Below are 9,437 nucleotides of genomic sequence, written 5' to 3' on the forward strand. Positions count from 1 at the left end.
AAGTGAAACCGTAACAGATGAGAAAGCAGAAAAGAGGAAGGCAACCAGACTGCAGAAGAAAAAAGGAAACATGGAGATGAAAACAGGACGAGATGCTGCCGAGTCAGAAATGATCCCAGAGGGAGAAAAACTCCGAGGAGATTCCGGAAGACGCTCCGATAATTTTACCTAAAATATGTGGTGGAGGATCGAAGATACATAGAAAGGAGAGGTAAGTTTCTGCCAAAAAGCTCATGAATTTTTAGATTAATGAGAAATATTTGAGGGGAAAAAAGAAAATTGTTTTCTAGTTTCAAAACGGAAAAATATTTGCAAGAAAAAAATCAGGAAATTTGAGATCAACCTCAGAAACATTCAAGAAAAAACTTGAAAACTTCTGAAAAGTCAAAAACTTCTAGAAAAATAAAACAAATTTTGAAATTAATCTGAGAATTTTTCTATAAATAAAAAATTTCTGACATGGAAAAGTCGCTAGAAAAAAAATGGTAATTTGGACTTTAATCTGGGAAACTTTATAGCAAAAAAATAAAATTCTGAGTTTCCAAAGTTTAAACTTTGTCAGAAAAAACACAGAAATTTTGAGATTAAATTAAAAAATCTTTTTAGAAAAAAAAAAAAGAAATTTCTGAGTTTGAAAAGTTGAAAATTTGCTAAAAGAAACTAAATGTTGAGGTCAGCATGATATGATGATTTAACTTTTTATCTGAATGATCATGACTAGCCTGACAATCTGTACGCTTTGACCACATTTTTTTCTTCCACTCAACCTTTTTCTGGATACAGCTCTCAATGAACTGACTAGTTGTTTTAGCAGCAATTGTACACAGCAAAGGGTGATTGTGGCTGCAAGAATCTTTGCTCTATTCAAACTTTCTGAAGAACAGATCAAATCGACTGTCAGCCTCCATCCTCACCGCCTGACAGGATATTAAAGGAAAGTCGTTTTCCGTCCTGACCTCCGTCTTGACCTCTGACCTCAGGTCGTCTGTCTGTTTGACCCTCAGGTCGGACCTTAATCCTCAGAAACCCGAAGCTGAGCCTCAGAGAGGAGATTCACTCTCAGCTCAGAAGCTCCTCAATCTGCGACCTTTTGACCTTTTTCATGACATTTCCTGTGGAAAACATTTCACTGATTCATATCAATGCGGCCCATAGGGGGCGCCGCCTGTAGTTACACAGACAGAAACTGACAGCAATAATTTATTTAGTCTATCAGAGGAAAAAGCTAACTATTTAGTGAGCATGCTAAAGATTTAGCTTCAAACTAAATACTTAGCTAGCAAGCTAAATATTTAGCTACATGCTTAGTACTTAGTTTGAAGTCAAATATTTAGTAAGTAAACTAAATATTTAGTCTAACTAAATATTTAGCTCAGAGTTAAATATTAAATTTGGAGCTTAATAATTAGCTTGCTTCTTAAAGAAATAGTTTGGAGCTAAATATTTAGCCAGCCACATCTAGCTAACTAATTATTTAGTTCAATATTTAATCTTTTATTTAATAGTTAACTTGCTAACTACATATTTAGTTTGAAACTGTGATATTTGTAAATGAATAAACATTTTGAAAATGTGACTTTTTTCTGATTAAATTGTTGCTGCTAATTTCTTAGCTTTGATCTCATAACTGGATTATCCTGAAATCAACAGCTGATCTAGAAACACAAACTGGATTCAATCTGCTTGTCAAAGCTGCAGAAAAGTGCAGGTCCAATAAGATAACAGGATCAAACTGATCCTTCATGGAGAGGAACAGTTTTAATTTGATTAAATGTAATGAAATATTATTTTAATGAGATGTTATCTGGTGAATCCATTACAGAATATTTCCTCATGTTATAACAACAAACTGAGTGAAATTGTATATCACTGACAGACTTTTCATCTGAAATTTAAATCCCTGCATGTTTAAAAAAGTAAATGTTTCGTTTTTGGACCCGGTCTCACCTGCCTGAGCCGTGCGGATGGGTTCTGTTCGGCCCGTCTTCCACTGCCTGGTCGTTCTGCAGGTAAATGGGACGTTATCGATTTTCCTCCAAAGAAATGAAATTGGCTCAGGAGGTTTTGGGATCCTGCAGATCCCAGAGATACTGAAGCAGAAACTTCCCCGTGTATCGACGTCCGCTCTGCGAATGCATGGAAACCAATCAGAGTGAAACTAACAGATACGTCAAACTCTCAGTTTAGCCCTGAATGAACTCGGTTTGGGACAGATTGTTTGTCTGTCAGGTAAAATGTGCAGAATATTTGTCACATTAAAGAGGGAAGCTACTCATCATGATTTCACTCTTCCAGGTTTCCTGACATCTTGACAGTTTTCAGTGATCCGTGTTATTTATTGCAGAGTTGAATAAACTTTTGACCACATCCTGATTCTGGCGGCTGATCTGATCGTCTCAGTCTGAACAGCGACAGGTGACACTAAATCTGGATTTAACCCGACGATCCTGTGATACCAGCAGCAGAAAAGTCCACAGCTTTAATCACATCAGACGGATCAGATGGAGATTAATTTATAAAATGGACTTCACTGTTACATTCTGATCTTAATATTCACAATGGAAACGAGGGAAAGCAATGGATATATTTAGTGGAGCCATTTGTGACGTTGGTGGGTTGTTCTGAGCTTTGTGTCCAGAACATTTTAACTCTGCTGGATGGGATTTTCACAAAAAAGAACGAAATATGGGCCCAAAACCAGTGATGTCAGTTACTGACGTCGGACCACTTTCTTCAGTAACCAGTAATCTAACATGTTGATATTTCAGATCCAGTAGTCAGACTACAGTTACTTATCGAAATCACTTTGCGTTACTATTTTATTTTGTAATTTAATTTGATTTCCTCTACGCCTTTTGGGGAGTTTCTGCCGTTTCTATGCGACAGAAACGTAAACAATGGAGGGAAGAGACAGAGGCGCATTTTGTTGCTGATAAAACAGAAACTATTTTGAGTTTCACTGGCCAAGTCCGATTATTATAAGCAGCTTTGGGCTTTTTTTTTTCTAAAGTCGCTTGCAGATTCAACGAGTCGCGGTTGCAGTTTTTGGAAATAAACAGACACAAACCCCAGAATTTGTCTGACATCCAGTTAGTTTTAGTCAGACTCCTGATCCGTCCTGCTGGGTCTTTGTTAACGTTAATATGTTACCTGTGAACGACGTCGAGCTTCGCGTTGCGCTCCAGAAAACCGCAAACATCGAGACTAATATGAGCAGCGCAATAAACGTGAAAACAGATTCCAGTTTCATGGATTCGTCTCAGCTGACGAATCATCAATGTCCCGGTGATCAATACCCAATTAATGATTAATGATTAATGAACTCTCCTTGTGCGCTCTCCTTCATGTGACACATCAGTTCAATTCAGTGTTTTCAAGGTTTGGAAAGTCCTTGATTTCTTTCATAAAAAGCCAAAAGTTGGAAAACGTCTACAGATGAAACCAGATATTTCCATAAATGTTAAAATGTTTTAATTTTTTTCTGTGTCTGAAGTTAAATCAGATGAAACTTTTACTGTTTTAGGTCAGTTAGAATCACCAAAATTATTTATATTTGCCAGAAAATTTAGCGAGAACATTTTGTTTTCTCTTCTTTATCTTTTATTGCTAAATGCACAAAGGCATAAATGACTCTGCGCTTTTTACCAATTAGATTTACCAGCATGTGTGGATTTTATCGTCACTTTTGAACTCTTGTGCCTTGGCATTAAATAAAGATGTGAGTTAAACTGAAGTTCAGAGTCTGCCATCAAGTGCTGAGATTACAAACTGGTTCTGGATTTGGTAATGAAACGATGGGATGAGCTGTGAAACCGGAGCCAACCTCTGCAGGAGTCTTTGGAAAATGTTTATCTGCCACAAATTAAACCAGCTGCAGAGAAACGAGATATCTGAGTTATTTTGAGGTCAGACTGCAGTTCAATGGAGCTAATCCATGGGATAAAGATGCTTTATTAGCCATAATCAGTTCTATTAATGATGCAATTCATCATAGTAAGGATGAGGACTGTTGCTGCTGTCCAAGGAGTTTTTATTAACTACAATAATTGCAGGAGTTTCAAAGTGTACTCCTATTTTCAGGATTATCATCTAGCCTTCCTGTGTTGCCTGGTTGAATCCCAGCAGAGCAGCAATGTGGAGGATGTGAGCCAGGCAGCGCGCAGCGGGACGTCAGGACACCAAGAAATGAAGCTCAGTAATGTAGATTTACTGCCAACGATCAGATCGCTGTAACGTTATTACAGCGACGCTGATGGAAATAACCGGGACGGGACTGGCGCCGACGCTGACCTTGCAACCTGAAGTGAAACGAAAACGGGACGTCTTCCTCCCCCACCGCCGAGCCTCAACGCCAAATGAAAACCACTCATCCTGCAGCCATTAGCATCGTAATGCTGGTTGGCCACCGTTTTTCTAAACTCTCTGTGAGGTCGGAAAGTTACGAAAGTGAAAGTCAAACCGTTCTGACCTGGAAGTGAAGAGCTTCTTCCTCGACCTGCAATCTGAAATGATCAACAACAGAAAACACAAAGTCTTTTCACGGTGGCGTGTTACGGTCGTTCGGTAGAAAAACAGGAGCAAATTTCCTCCAAAAGACTCAGAAATGCTCCGGAGAAAAACTTTCACTTTTTCAGACTGAAACGTCAAACATTAGTTTGAAGAAAGAAAAAAACTCTTAGATTTTGAGTTTAATCTCAGAAATTTCCAGAAAAAACTTGAAAATTTCTGAGTTTGAAAAGTGGAAGAAAAAACTCTGAGATGAAAGTTTTAACATTTTAACTTTTCAAAATCACAAATTTCAAACTTTATTTTGAAGTTGTTTCTCTACCAGAATAATCTCAACATTTTTCAGATTTTTTAAAACTTTTGAATCTCAGTACTTTTCAAGTTTTTCTTAATATTATAATATTATAAAAATATTAATAATCTTAATATTTTTGATTTTTCTATCAATTATTTTTACTTTTCAACTCAAAAAGTTCCATATTTTTCTAGAGAAGAAGGTAATTATCGAGAAACGGCAACAGATAACGACGTGTTTTATGTTTCTGATTATTTTGGATTGTTGAAGCAAAATGTTTCTCACAGTCCTTTGGGCCTGTTTGGTTTCACTTCTGCAGATACTGAAGGTGTGAATGTTGGAGAGAAACAGGACTGAAGCTGAAACAGAAGCAGGACTGAAGCTGAAACAGAAACGGGACTGAAGCTGAAACAGAAACAGAACTGAAGCTGAAACAGAAACAGAACTGAAGCTGAAACAGAAACAGAACTGAAGCTGAAACAGAAACAGAACTGAAGCTGAAACAGAAACAGAAACAGAACTGAAGCTGAAACAGAAACAGAACTGAAGCTGAAACAGAACTGAAGCTGAAACAGAAACAGAACTGAAGCTGAAACAGAAGCAGGACTGAAGCTGAAGCTTTGCCCCTCCAGCCTGGCTCCCTGCCACCAGCTCCAACCTGCAGAGCCGTTATAGAGAGTTATAACCTTACTGGAGATTTCCACTTGTCCGCCTCGCTGCCTCTCACCTCCAGCGGCGCCATAAAAGTCACTTCCAAAGACATAAATCACCAGGATCCCAGAACCTGCAGAAGTCAGGAAAACTTTACGAATCAACGCCTTTATTGCAGGATATTATCTGCTTCCTACTTTAGGAACCATAAGTTCTCAGTGAGTGGAAGGAAAATAAATAACTGATAAAAAGAGGTTATGACTCAAGACAATATGAGATTTGTGGATTCACTAGATCCCTTTGGATTTTTATGGTCCAGTTACAAACAGCCTGTTGTGACATTTAATTACTTGTGAATAAATACAGTTGTTTAATGTTGGAGCGGCTCTTTTATCTTCGACAGGAGTGTCTGGGTTTAAAGGAACCCAGACAACCTCCTTTAAACGTACTTTAAAAAAAATAAATACTAAATTTAAGACGTTAGGTAAGTAGAGTAACTGACTCCCAGCAGTAACAATAAGGTCCAGCAGTCTGCTGATGTAGAGCACAGTGTTATTAATTCATTTTAAACTCACTGGTCCAGTTAATAAAAACATGACATCGGATCGCTGGAGTGACGATCAGACTGACGCTCGCCGCGCTAATAACTGACAAAAGGCAGGAATGTAGGGAGGATAGACGAGGCGGCAGCATCTGGCCCTTTCACGCCTCCGTGACTCGATGGAATGCTAATAAACGCCACATGACAACAGCATACTAAGTGAGCAATTAATATTCAAAAATATTCCGGCGCTGCGTGGGGCAGAGGCCCGCTCCAGGAAGACGAGCTGACGGCGCCGTCGCTTCAGCAGAAACACGTCCTGGTTAACCTTTTTACCAGAGCAGGAGCAGACAGAGTACACACGGCCCGGCTCGGTCCGGTCCGGTCCGGTCCAAGTCGGTCCGGTCCGCTGTCCCGCCGCCTGACAGCAGATAAATAACAAGACACAAGAATAACAGAGCAGTGGAGAGACCAGAAGGTAAACACTTCCAGTTTACCTGGATGGATGAACAGATGGTTGGATGGTTGGTTGGATGGTTGGTTGGATGCAGTCTGTTTCATTTCTCCAGGTGAAATGCTGACTCAGCATAAAGTCGGTTCTGTCGGATCTCGGTTGTGAATGTTGCTGTAAAGTCAAAGTTTGGGGTCAAACAGAGGAAAGCAGAAAGAAAATCCTGTTTCCTGCATTTAGGCCAGAATGTGCTTCCATACAGGACATCTAACACGTACATGTCTGTGTGTAAATATCGGCCCGTTTGACCAGGAGATTCTGCGGAGCTGCTTATCGGGTCGCTTTGAGTCGCTCCAGAACCAGTTAGCATTTTATCTGGAGGAAGAGTCACTGCAGCATCACAACCTGAACACAAAGAGAGGAAACAGATGACCATATATGGTCATCTGTTAACAACAGGAAGTGGCATAAGGAGAAATGGGTTTAGGCACTGAAGGAGGGGAGGGAGGGAGGAAGGAAGGAAGGAAGGAAGGAAGGAAGGAAGGAAGGAAGGAAGGAAGGAAGGAAGGAAGGAAGGAAGGAAGGAAGGAAGGAAGGAAGGAAGGAAGGAAGGAAGGAAGGAAGGAAGGAAGGAAGGAAGGAAGGAAGGAAGGTGTTTAATCAGTACTTGCTCGCTGTCTCTCCCTGCTGTCAGATTTGTTGCTCCTGACTTTCACGCCTGATCGGCGCCGGGACGTTCAGAGCGGGTCGCCGTTGGGACTGATGGGTCCAGAGCAGCGCCTGGTCATTTCCACGCCCTTTAGGAACATTTAATAACTTCATTTTCTGCGAATCAAACGTGGAGAATCCGCTCTCCTGTGGCCGTTCTTCACCTCCTGCTTCAGATTAAAGAGCTGCAGACGTTACAGACTCAGGTTTCTCCTTCAGGTGTTCAATGCAATTAGGAAGTTTATCTCAACCCGCGCGCCTCATCAAAGCTGCTTCCTTATCACTCCTGCAAATTTAATTAGGAGATTCCTTCTAATTACAGCAACCAGACGACTCTCTTAGTTGTTGTTTGAGTCGAGAACATAATGAGGTTTAAGCAGCTAAAGTATGTAAGTGTGCCGTCAAAATTATGCTAATTATTAACTAGATATTAGCTTAACAACATTATAAGAAGATAATGTGTTTTACAGCTCAGTAGTTCGGCTGAAGCAGCGCAGGAATTGTTTCATTTTTTGGTGATTTATCTTCTTGTCAGGATAATCAGGTTTCATAAACCTCCAGTGGTGTTTTAGATTTCAGACGAGGTAATGCTAGTCACAAGATTTTCAACTAAATATTAATATTATATTCCAATATATAACATATATTGCCATTTAAGAGAGTTTTCAAACCTGATTGTCCAGACTCAGGCTGTGATTCTCTTTCACACTGCAGTGAACCGAACGAACCGAACCTTCTGAAAAACCTGTTCCCCTCCCCACCTGTGGGGGCGCTGCACCAAAAACTACTGAAGGAGGAAGATACAGAGCGCAACTACTTTCTTCACAAATTGTAAATAAAAATGGAGTAACGTCAGATTTTGGCGGTGGTTTGTCTTTGGCTAAACACCAAAAGCCCGTTCTCTTGCTAGCGCTAGATTAGCATGTTTGGTTGAAGTTACCCAGAATGCCCTGCACTGTAGTCCACTTCAATCACATATCTGTGCTACAGACTCTGTTATCAAGTGTTTACTCATTATTAAACTGTATTTTATTAACTGCTCTAAGCTTTTTGGTGAGATTAACCTGCGTTTGCAAATACCTGAATAACAAACTATGGGACTTTGATCAGAGACAAATGGATCTAAACTAAGATTTCACTAAATTAAGGTAAATTCCTGGGGGTTTAAGGTTTTCTCCTGAACCAGTGATTTTAAACCCATATTAATCCTGTTACAAATGGCATCAGATATTCTTCTTAAACTTCATTCCACAAATATCACCACATTTTGTTTCATAGTTTTACTATCAGCACATTGATTGAGTCAACTGTGGTGTCAAATAATGCAGAAAATATTTAAAAAGTGACCAATTTCCCTTTGAGAATGTTGGATATTAGGACGAAGATGGAGGGAAGTCTGAATTAATTTTTCTTTTTCCATTTCCACTCCCTCTGGTGGTGGACAGCGGTACTTCAGGATATTCATTCAGGTCTAAAACCTAAATACATTTTTAATCAGTTCATACCTGATAACTGTCAACAAAATGGTTACTGAACAAAAACGCATAAAAACAGAGAACTAAAGTATTTACTGAGGCCACATTTGAAATGTAATAAACATTTTGACACATTTAAAAGCTGAAGAAAACTAAAAAAAAAAAAAAGGTGCAGCGATTTTTTGTCTTACACTAGAAAACTGTTTTGGTTAGTTTGCTAAGTATTTGGTTTTTATCTAAATATTAAGCTTGCAAATTACATATATGCAGTTTTAAGTTAGAAATTTAGCTTGCTAACTATTAATTGGTAGCTAAATATTTAGTTTCCTAAATAAATATTTTGTTTGTAGCAAAATATTTAATTTGTAAATTAAATATTTGGCTTAGTTACTAAATATTTCTTCTAGAGGTACAAATACTTCATTTGCTAATTATTTAGTTTGAAGCTAAATATTCAATTTAAAAACTAAATATTACTAAAATTTAGTAAGCAAGCTAAATAACTACATTTTTGCATAAAAATAATTATTAATTTATAGCTAAGTATTTCATTTCTAAACTATATTTAGTTTGCTAATGTAGTTAGGAGCTAAACTTTTAGCTCTAATTAAATATTTAGTTTAAAACTGTGACATTTATAATTGACTGAATAACATGGTGAAAATATGACTGACTTTCTGTAATTGTAGGCTAAATAAACCACATTACTGCTGTTAATGATTTACTGTAACTTTACCAACGCCACCCTGTATCTATTCTGCATTGTTTCATTTGTGATACAGATGTAAGCTGGACATGATGGATGTTAAC

Source organism: Xiphophorus maculatus, chromosome 9 (genome assembly GCF_002775205.1).
Source record: "Xiphophorus maculatus strain JP 163 A chromosome 9, X_maculatus-5.0-male, whole genome shotgun sequence".
In the NCBI taxonomy this organism is placed as follows: domain Eukaryota; kingdom Metazoa; phylum Chordata; class Actinopteri; order Cyprinodontiformes; family Poeciliidae; genus Xiphophorus; species Xiphophorus maculatus.